Source organism: Herpailurus yagouaroundi, unplaced genomic scaffold, assembly GCF_014898765.1.
Source record: "Herpailurus yagouaroundi ecotype Mexico unplaced genomic scaffold, PumYag 66390, whole genome shotgun sequence".
NCBI lineage: Eukaryota > Metazoa > Chordata > Mammalia > Carnivora > Felidae > Herpailurus > Herpailurus yagouaroundi.
This window is the reverse complement of record NW_024419371.1, coordinates 245775-257297: the sequence shown is the minus strand read 5'-3', so window position 1 is coordinate 257297 and position 11523 is coordinate 245775. Positions and strand designations below refer to the sequence as shown.

Below are 11523 nucleotides of genomic sequence, written 5' to 3'. Positions count from 1 at the left end.
TGGTCCTGGACTCTTATTTGTTGGGAGATTTTTGATAACCGATTCAATTTCTTCGCTGGTTATGGGTCTGTTCAAGCTTTCTATTTCCTCCTGATTGAGTTTTGGAAGAGTGTGGGTGTTCAGGAATTTGTCCATTTCTTCCAGGTTGTCTAATTTGTCGGCATATAATTTTTCATAGTATTCCTTGATAATTGTTTGTATCTCTGAGGTATTGGTTGTAATAATTCCATTTTCATTCATGATTTTATCTATTTGGGTCATCTCCCGTTTCTTTTTGAGAAGCCTGGCTAGAGGTTTGTCAATTTTGTTTATTTTTTCAAAAAACCAACTCTTGGTTTCGTTGATCTGCTCTACAGTTTTTTTAGATTCTATATTGTTTATTTCTGCTCTGATCTTTATTATTTCTCTTCTTCTGCTGGGTTTAGGCTGCCTTTGCTGTTCTGCTTCTATTTCCTTTAGGTGTGCTCTTAGATTTTGTATTTGGGATTTTTCTTGTTTCTTGAGATAGGCCTGGATTGCAATGTATTTTCCTCTCAGGACTGCCTTCGCTGCGTCCCAAAGCGTTTGGATTGTTGTATTTTCATTTTCGTTTGTTTCCATATATTTTTTAATTTCTTCTCTAATTGCCTGGTTGACCCACTCATTCGTTAGTAGGGTGTTCTTTAACCTCCATGCTTTTGGAGGTTTTCCAGACTTTTTTCTGTGGTTGATTTCAAGCTTCATAGCATTGTGGTCTGAAAGTATGCATGGTATGATTTGAATTCTTGTACACTTATGAAGGGCTGTTTTGTGACCCAGTATATGATCTATCTTGGAGAATGTCCCATGTGTACTCGAGAAGAACGTATATTCTGTTGCTTTGGGATGCAGAGTTCTAAATATATCTGTCAAGTCCATCTGATCCAATGTGTCATTCATGGCCCTTGTTTCTTTATTGACCGTGTGTCTAGATGATCTATCCATTTCTGTAAGTGGGGTGTTAAAGTCCCCTGCAATTACCACATTCTTATCAATAAAGTTGCTTATGTTTATGAGTAATTGTTTTATATATTTGGGGGCTCCGGTATTCGGCGCATAGACATTTATATTTGTTAGCTCTTCCTGATGGATGGACCCTGTCACTATTATATAATGTCCTTCTTCATCTCTTGTTACAGCCTTTAATTTAAAGTCTAGTTTGTCTGATATAAGTATGGCTACTCCAGCTTTCTTTTGGCTTCCAGTAGCATGATAAATAGTTCTCCATCCCCTCACTCTCAATCTAAAGGTGTCCTCAGGTCTAAAATGAGTCTCTTGTAGACAGCAAATAGATGGGTCTTGTTTTTTTATCCATTCTTTTTTTTTTTTTTTTTTAAATTTTTTTTTTTCAACGTTTATTTATTTTTGGGACAGAGAGAGAGCATGAACGGGGGAGGGGCAGAGAGAGAGGGAGACACAGCATCGGAAACAGGCTCCAGGCTCTGAGCCATCAGCCCAGAGCCTGACGCGGGGCTCGAACTCACAGACCGCGAGATCGTGACCTGGCTGAAGTCGGACGCTTAACCGACTGCGCCACCCAGGCGCCCCTTTTTATCCATTCTGATACCCTATGTCTTTTGGTTGGCGCATGTAATCCATTTACATTCAGTGTTATTATAGAAAGATATGGGTTGAGAGTCATTGTGATGTCTGTATGTTTTATGCTTGTAGTGATGTCTCTGGTACTTTGTCTCACAGGGTCCCCCTTAGGATCTCTTGGAGGGCTGGTTTAGTGGTGACAAATTCCTTCAGTTTTTGTTTGTTTGGGAAGACCTGTATCTCTCCTTCTATTCTAAATGACAGACTTGCTGGATAAAGGATTCTCGGCTGCATATTTTTTCTGTCTAGCACACTGAAAATCTCGTGCCAATTCTTTCTGGCCTGCCAAGTTTCAAAAGAGAGATCAGTCACGAGTCTTATAGGTCTCCCTTTATATGTGAGGGCACGTTTACCCCTTGCTGCTTTCAGAATTTTCTCTTTATCCTTGTATTTTGCCAGTTTCACTATGATATGTCGTGCAGAAGATCGATTCAAGTTACGTCTGAAGGGAGTTCTCTGTGCCTCTTGGATTTCAATGCCTTTTTCCTTCCCCACTTCAGGGAAGTTCTCAGCTATGATTTCTTCAAGTACCCCTTCAGCACCTTTCCCTCTGTCTTCCTCCTCTGGGATGCCAATTATGCGTATATTATTTCTTTTTAGTGTATCACTTAGTTCTCTAATTTTCCCCTCATACTCCTGGATTTTTTTATCTCTCTTTTTCTCAGCTTCCTCTTTTTCCATAACTTTATCTTCTAGTTCACCTATTCTCTCCTCTGCCTCTTCAATCCGAGCCGTGGTGGTTTCCATTTTGTTATGCATTTCGTTTAAAGCGTTTTTCAGCTCCTCGTGACTGTTCCTTAGTCCCTTGATCTCTGTAGCAAGAGATTCTCTGCTGTCAGCTATACTGTTTCGAAGCCCAGCGATTAATTTTATGACTATTATTCTAAATTCACTTTCTGTTATATTATTTAAATCCTTTTTGATCAGCTCATTAGCTGTTGTTATTTCCTGGAGATTCTTCTGAGGGGAATTCTTCTGCTTGGTCATTTTGGATAGTCCCTGGCGTGGTGAGGACCTGCAGGGCACTTCCCCTGTGCTGTGGTGTAAAACTGGAGTTGGTGGGCGGAGCCACAGTCAGACCTGATGTCTGCCCCCAGCCCACCGCTGGGGCCACAGTCAGACTGGTGCGTGCCTTCTCTTCCCCTCTCCTAGGGGCGGGATTCACTGTGGGGTGGGGTGGCCTGTCTGGGCTACTTGCACACTGCCAGGCTTGTGATGCTGGGGATCTGGCGTCTTAGCTGGGGTGGGTAGGCAAGGTGCACAGGGGCAGGAGGGGCAGGCTTAGCTTGCTTCTCCTTAGGTGATCCACTTCAGGAGGGGCCCTGTGGCAGCAGGAGGGAGTCAGATCCGCTGCCGGAGGTTTGGCTCCGCAGAAGCGCAGAGTTGGGTGTTTGCACTGAAGGAGCAAGTTCCCTGGCAGGAACTGGTTCTATTTGGGATTTTGGCTGGGGATGGGCGGGGGAGATGGCGCTGGCGAGCGCCTTTTTTCCCCACCAAACTGAGCTCTGTCGTCCGGGGGCTCAGCTGCTCTCCTTCCCTTTGTCCTCCAGCCTTCCCGCTTTCTGAGCAGAGCTGTTAACTTATGACCTCCCAGACGCTAAGTCGCGCTTGATGTCGGAACACAGTCCGTCAGGCCCCTCCGCTTTTTGCAAGCCAGACTTGGGGGCTCTGCTTGGCCGGCGAGCCGCCCCTCCGCCCCGGCTCCCTCCCGCCAGTCCGTGGAGCGCGCACCGCCTCGCCGCCCTTCCTACCCTCTTCCGTGGGCCTCTCGTCTGCGCTTGGCCCCGGCAACTCCGTTCTGCTAATCCTCTGGTGGTTTTCTGGGTTATTTAGGCAGGTGTAGGTGGAATCTAAGTGATCAGCAGGACGCGCGGTGAGCCCAGCGTCCTCCTACGCCGCCATCTTCCCTCTCTCCTCTAAAACAACTTTTTTTCTCACATCGATTTTAATATGAGATTTGTACTATCTCAGATTTTCCCCATATTGTTCTTCTTTTCTACATGTCCACTGTTCAATATTTGCTTTTTTTAAAAATTTTTTTTAACGTTTATTTATTTTTGAGACAGGGAGAGACAGAGCACGAACGGGGGAGGGTCAGAGAGAGAGGGAGACACAGAATCGGAAACAGGCTCCAGGCTCTGAGCTGTCAGCACGGAGCCCGACACGGGGCTCAAACTCACGGACTGCGAGATCATGACCTGAGCCGAAGTCGGACACTTAACCGACTGAGCCACCCGGGCGCCCCAATATTTGCTTTTAACGTTATTGAATTTTAGAAGAAAATAAATCAATTTAACAATAAAACAATTTAGGGGCGCCTGGGTGGCTCAGTTGGTTATGCATCTGACTATGGCTCAGGTCATGATCTCGCAGTTTGTGAGTTCAAGCCTCACCTCGGGCTCTGTGCTGACAGCTCGGAGCCTGGAGTCTGACTAAGATTCTGTCTCCCTCGCTCTCTGCCCCTCCCCCCTCGCACACTGTGTGTCTCTTTCTCTCTTGATAATAAATAAACATTTAAAACTTAAAAAAATAAAACAATTTAACAGAACATGCTGGGCCAAAAAATGTATATAAAGTACATTTTAATGTTGTAAAGTATATATACATATATCCATACCTACACATAGAAACAAAATGGTTGGATAGAGATATGTAAAAATGTTAGTGTTTGCCTGTGATCTATTTTCTTTTCTGTGTGTTTGGAGTTATATGACTCTCTGCATATTGTACCTTTATTATTTTATAGGATACAATGTATACCATTTGGTAGAAAATTAAAGATTCATGTGCTGTGTCTTAGGTTGTGTATATCAATTATGTGAAAATTCTATCTAATTACCTTCATATGAGCCAAAATTAGACTATTTTTTATTCAGTGTTTTTGAGCTTCCATCATATTCTATCCAGTGAAGCTCTGTGAATTCTCAAGCAGCTTTAACCTCTGTTTGTTGAATAAAAAACTAGCTAAGTATTCATATCTGCCTGTGAACCCAACCCCATCCTTTGAAGTTTATCTATAATACAGTTTTCCTAAAAACGTGAATATTGGAAATGTGTGAGAGAAAGCTCACAGGTTGATCTGGTAAATCAGTGCATTGCCTCTTATTGACTCTATTAACCTTAGTCTAGTTATGTTCCTTTGCTAAGTCTGTTCCTCCTCAGTTAAATAAGCCTAATAAATCTTATTATAGTTTTATGTGTTTGACACTTGGTGATTGTCAATAATAATCATTCTTAGTACTCCTAATTGTTCTTTAACAGAACGAACACATCAGGTTGCAGTGAAAACATTTCTCTTTCTCATGGCAACATATCCGTTGTTGATATTTACTGTTGAACATGGTATGACTAGGAATTTTAAGCACTTCAAATGTAAATGTGAGGTTTGACATGACGTCATAGAGGAAACTACCAAACAATCCAGCTCCTGCTTTCTGCCTCAGCGTCCCTCTCTATGCTGGGTGTGGGTGGCTGACTAATAAGGACAGCCTGTACTCTGGGGGAGTGAGAGGCACCCACTTAGTCCAAAACACCTGTCAGGACTGTGCTCTAGGTAGAACTAGGTGGATGGTGGTGACCACATCCAAGCAATTTCCTCCCTCTGTGTTTAGCAATTTGCACTGTTCTCTGACTACCTCCTGTCCAGTATCACTCAACCAGGAAAGCAGCGTTAATAAAGCCTACCATTTGCTGAACACCTACTTAGCATTGGGCACTTAATTCACTTCAGCCACAAATATTGATTAAGAATAATCTATGTGCCAGGCAGTGTTGTTGGAGCAGGGAATGCACCAGTGAACTAAGCAATCTAAAATGCCTGCCCTTGTTGAGTTTATATTCTAGTGGGAGAGACAATGATAAACAATATAAATAAATCAACAAACGATGAAATGCAGTCAAAGGTAATGTGCTGTTAGAAAAGTAGTGAAAGAAAGGAGGAGTGGGAGTGCTGATTGGTGGGTATGCAGTTTTAAATGGTGTGTTCAAGGCCAGTCTTGTTGAGAAGGTGATATTAAGCAGATACTTGAAGACGGTGAGGGATCAGAGAACAAGGGTATGGAGAGGAACAATGCTGCAGGCATTGAGAAGAACCTTACACACTCCTGAAGAGGGAGTGTGTATTCTATGAATCCCAAGAACACTGAGCTGGGCACTGCTGTTACAACTCTGAAATCACACTCTAGTGGGCTTGGGAGAGATACATAATTGTATGAGCAGTTACAACAAATTTGTAAGTACTTACCTAAGTTAGAGAGAATAAAGGGGACTTTGTCAGCATTTGCCTTTTAGAGAAGTCAGATGTGCTTGCCTGAAGAAGTGCCCTGAACCTCAGAACTGAAGGGATAGAAGTTAATCAGGATGAGGGAAAGAGTTATCCAGACAGAGGCATCTTCATTTAATTTTGGATAACTTATATTGCTATCTTTAAAGTTCAGTACTTTTTCTGCAATATCTAATGTGCCTTTAATCACACCCAGTGTATTTTTTATCTTTCACATTGTACTTTTCATCTATAGTTCATTTGTGGGTGGTTTTTTTTTTTTTTTGGTATTTTACATATCTTGACTTTTTCCAATTTAATTTTTAAAATTTTCATTCCAGTATAGTGAGGATGCTGTATTATATTAGTTTCAGGTGTACAATATAGTGATTCAGGTATTCTATGTATTACTCAGTGCTCTTAACTTTTTAAACATATGGAATATAGTTATAATAACTGTTTTACTGTCCTTATCTGCTATTTTTAACTTCTGTGTCAGTCTGGGCTATTCTCAATTGATTCATTTATCATCCCATTATGAGTTGAATTTTCCCGCTTATTTGCATGCCTGCTAAGTTTTGATTGAATGTATGATAATGGATGCTACCTTATCGAATGATGGATATTACTGTGATGCTAAAATTATTCTTGTGCTTTTTCTACTATGCAATTAAATTACTTGGAAACACTTTGATTCTTTGGGTCTTCCATTTAGGATTTAGTATAACTGGAGCTGTAGATGGAGCAGTAGATGGCTAATTATTCTCCATGACCAAGAAATGATCCTTCTGAGTACTCTACCTAACATCCCATAAATCCTGAGGTTTTCCAGCCTGGCTGTTGGCAACAGGTACTTTTCTAATTTCTGTGCAAGTACTAAATATTGTCTTCTCTAATCCTAGCACATGATTCTTTCTCTGTCCTCAGAAATTACCTCACACCCAAGTGTTGACGGGAACCCTCTTATGATCCTATAGATTTTACATTTAAATCTTGACATATATTCCTAACCTACCCTCCAGTCACACCAGCAGTGTATGAAAATAATGTTTATCCCTCAACTTCTCCAATATTTTTTGTGTATTCACTTATTTATTTGTTCATTCATTCATCTATTTACTTATGTTTTAATACTATTTGGTGGGACTAGAGCAGCACCAGGTCTGGGGATACTTACTCCCCACTACTGACAAAAGACTCTTCTGAGTACTAATCCAGTTACCCATGTATCCCTAGGTTTTCCAGTCTTACTGATTTAACAGGCACAATTACCACCTACTCCAAGCACTAGGCACTGTTCCTTCTAATCCTTTCAGATGGTACTTTCCCTGGCATCACATACATGTGCTTAATACATGAGGGAGGGGAGCCTGGGTGGCTCAGTCAGTTGGGCGTCCGACTTTCAGTTTGGCCTGAAACCTTAAGTTTTAAATGCATATTACCCTGTCCATGGAACTAGTCTATTTTATTCAATCAAACCTTTATGGATGTATATTTAAGTTCTTTCCAGTTCTACACCTTTTCAAATATAGCTAGGGTAAATATCTTTGTTCAGAAAGCTTTGTACATCAATCTGATCATTTGATTAGAAGACATTTTTAAAAAGAAAATGTATGGACCCTATGGAGTTTACATTTAAATCTTGATGCATATCCCTAGCCTGCCTCTCAGTCTCACTAAGAGTGTATGAAGGTAAGTGTTATGTCTCATTCTTTCCAACGTTATATATTTACTTACTTACTTACTTCTGCTTAGTAGTATTTTTCAAGGGAAGAGATTAAAAAGGAAGTAAAGCAGGTCTCAGAGTTTATACAATAATCTTGTTCTATGGATAATTATGTCTCCCTTGTAACTGAAGCTTTCCTGCACTTCAGACTTCAGGGAGTGAGTATGTCTTGAATCAAACGTGACTTTGTCGTGGTTTCCACAACCACTCAGTAAAACATTTGGATTTATTGTGCCTGTCCCCCTAGGAAACACCTCACAGCACAGATGTGTCTCCACTGACTCTGGCTTTGAGGAAAAGCATATCTGAAGCAGAATTCCAGCCCCATCACTTACTAACTGTGTCTGTGACCTTAAGCAAGCTGCTGTATCTCTGGGTGCCTCAGTTTCTGGTACATAATTGAGGGTCAGGAGGTGTGACAGGCATAGGCAAGTTTTGAGTCCTGGTCAGAGACTTAAACATAGCACCTGAGGTTCCATTCACCTGTGAGGATGAGGCTCTGAGACCCACTCCTTCTCCTCCTGCTCTCCCCAGAAGGAAACATATGAGGTTGCAAACAGCCTAGTTATGGTCTAAAAGATGCCATTAATGCCAGGCTTGGGAAAGTCACACATGAGTGAGGAGGAGAAAAATGCCAGGACTCCTGACAATCTCCTTTAGTTTCACAGCACTCAGTGATTGCAGGAGTAAGATCATTCCAATTCATAAGGGCCGGTACAAAAACATCTAGGGATTTTACAAACCAGTTGTTAGATTGTCAGCAGCTTGAAATCAGTAAAGGCAGGAGCGTTTACATGACAGAAATTAGCCAACATATGTTACAGTTTGGTGCATTCTCCCCTCCCCCTACCAGGACCAGTTTACCAGTGTACTACCAATGTGCAGAAGTCGATGGGGTTGGTGCCACTTGTATGCTTTTCTCTTAGTTTACCTATCTAAAACACTCACTTTATTTCATCCTTGGGTGAGTTGTTTAAGTAGAGGTAAAATAATATATTGTAAAAGTATGGGTCTAACACCCATAGTTTATTCTGTGGCCTATTGTACCATCATTCAGGTCCCCATCTTTAAATGAACATTGTAGAAACTGGCACACCTTGGGTGGGTTTAAGGAACTTGTTGGGGAATCCAAAGGTCATGGATGAAGTTTGTCAAAGTCAATGGGAGGGTTGCCAGCAGTCAACAGAGGACTTAACTTTGTCTCCCTGGTGACAAACAGCCACCAGAAATGAACCACTAGAGAGAACTAGAATAACTTAGTTAAGATTCACTCTTGACATAGCAGAAAACATAATTAAATTAGTTTAACTTGTGATAAGAAATTATGTCAGAGAAACAAAAGTCCACTGCAGAGTAGTTATATACATGATTAACTTCATAAGTCAATGATGCCATAAAGTAACAAACTCCATATTTCTGAGCTTCTATTCTCATTGGATAGGCTTCTCCTAAGTCCAGATCCCCTTGTGGTACAGAAATTGTTGTCACAGGTCCAGGCACCATATCCAGACACATCAGCATTCGATGGAAAACAAAGGTCTGACCCTTACCATGTGTGTGGTATTCTGAGTAAGGAAGCCTTTCCCCCAAAAGCAGAGCTCTCAGACTGCATTTCCAATCATCTCATTTTGAACTTGAATAAAATGTTGATATATTTGTAGTTTTACAAGGAATGTCTATCATATTTCATCTATTAAAGATTAAATTTATTAGCTACACTCTTCTATTTAACATTTAATCTTTGTTGGATGAACAGGATTTGATGTATGGTTTTACATTTGATTATTTCTCCCTCCTAACATCTGATATTTAACTATGACACTAGATATATAAAACATCATCCCAGATTATGTTAGGATCTAGGATTGAAGAGAGGGAAAGACAGCATGATCTCTGACCTCAAGAAGCCAACTAGTCTGTTGGGAGACATTCAATAAAACAAGCACTGACAAGAAACTGTGATAAGTGTTTTCTATTAGAGAGAAGATAATTGTATGGACTTGTCTGCATTTAGCAGGAAATGACCTAATTCCAGAGGGTGAGAGAAAGCCTCCTGAGAGTGAAGGTAACTAGCAATTGGCCAGATTAAGATGGAGGAAATCATTCCTGGCAAAGGATGTATGAGGTTGTGCACAAGAGCAAGTATGAGGTTGTGGAAATTAGAGCACAGGCCATGTGATGAATAGAAAGAGGATCAAATTTGGCTGAAACATAGCATGTGGGATGCTGACTCAAGATACTGCATGAAACATAGTGAGCTTTACTGAATATTTACTGAGTTAATTACTTTTTTTATAATATCACTGATTGGAAGAACATTCTCTAAATTCTTAGGTCAGTACTGATGGATTATTTGTATAGGCATCTGTCTTTAACAGTTCCTCAGACTTTTAAGGATGCCATATTATATTTGACATTTGTTTCCTTAGTCTTCTAGAACCAACAGTTTCTCTTAGGAGCCCTGGTTCCATTTATTAGAAAATGGTATAAAGTAAAAAGACTAAGACCTGGATGCTGGGTTTGCTCATTATGACTAATAATACAAAACTCTCCAAAACAGGATAATAACTGCCAAACTAGTGGATTTTTGTCTCCCATGTTTACAGGAGAAAAGTAGAGTCTGGATAAAGAATGTCACTGTAATATGTCTTTCACTCTATGTTTAATCATTAATATACTTCATTATTATTGGTTTCATTCCCATTAGAAAATAAGGATATTTCTCTACATTAAAAAATAAAAACTAATTTTTTATGACCCTCCCTGTTCTTTCTTCTCCTTCCACCACTTTTTTCAGCTTGACAACTTTTGGCTGCAGTCTTTTTTCTTATTAATTTCAAGCAAACTGAGAACCTTGAGCTTCAATTTCCTGTTCAGCCCTGAGATTCAAAGGTAGCTTTGAGCTGAGACTATTCATCCATGGATCCTCCACGTAACGTTACCCCACCTTTTAATTCTGATTCATTGCTGATTCCACCAAAAGAAATGTCCCAGAAACTTACATCAACTTCCCAATCATCTTTCTCCAAAGTGCAAAACCTGGATCGTATTAACGTTAGCCCCAGTTTTAATAGCAACTACCTCACCCCTCTACCAGAGGAAACGATCCAACAGCAATACAGAGATGAGATGAGCCAACATGAGAGGCAGTGGGAGAAGTCAGCGTTCCCTCAGAGGAAAAAGACATTCATGGAGAACATGAGACAGAAAAGTTACTATCACATGGCACCTTATCGGGTTGAAAGGGAAGGAAAGATCTATTTCTCACATGATAGAGATCAGAATAAGTGTAAATGCCATTATTGCCTCATTCAAAGGGAAGCTATTTCCGGGAACTCTAAAGGGCAAAATGCATCCTCTTGGAAAATGCTAGTAGAAGGCTTTAGCCACTTGAACATCAACTCTGATACCACAGAGTCCCGCTGTCCATCAGAAAAGCTTCCACAGGAGTAGAAAAGAAAGAAGAGCCATCAAGAGAGGGAGAAGAAAATCAAACAGTTCTTCAGAGGCCCTGAAAACAATAATTGAAATAAACCGAAACTCATCCTCATGTGATGAGATCAGAATTAATTCAGATGTGTGAATATTGATTTTTATCCAAGTCCTTGGGTGGAACTTTTTGGGAAGCAAACAATTAGGGATGGTCACTAGGAGAAGCAAGATCCAATGTCTGGCAAAAAATCATATTAGAAAGAAACAATGTTTCAGTGATTTTAGGGTGATTCTAGGGCATGCTGGGAGCAAACTACTCTGAGGCTGGGAAGATGGTTAAACAATGGCTTTTAATTTGCCATTATTTCGTTTTCATGATGCAACTTGCTTTTTCCCTCCTGGGATATTTTTTTCTCTTATATATTGTCATTAAGGTATAAAGGACCCATGTAGTGTGAATGTCTGGCTGGTTGCAAAGTGCTTTTGT

The 11523-nt window shown here is 40.6% G+C and overlaps 1 long non-coding RNA gene across 1 annotated transcript; it reads left to right on the top strand.

The window, feature by feature from the left end:
* Window positions 1-6256: 6256 nt before the first annotated feature.
* Window positions 6257-11174, top strand: LOC121024613 (uncharacterized). Its single transcript, XR_005787769.1, has 2 exons — window positions 6257-6728; window positions 10423-11174. It is a non-coding gene; the product is annotated as an uncharacterized LOC121024613 (long non-coding RNA).
* The last annotated feature ends 349 nt before the right edge of the window (window positions 11175-11523 follow it).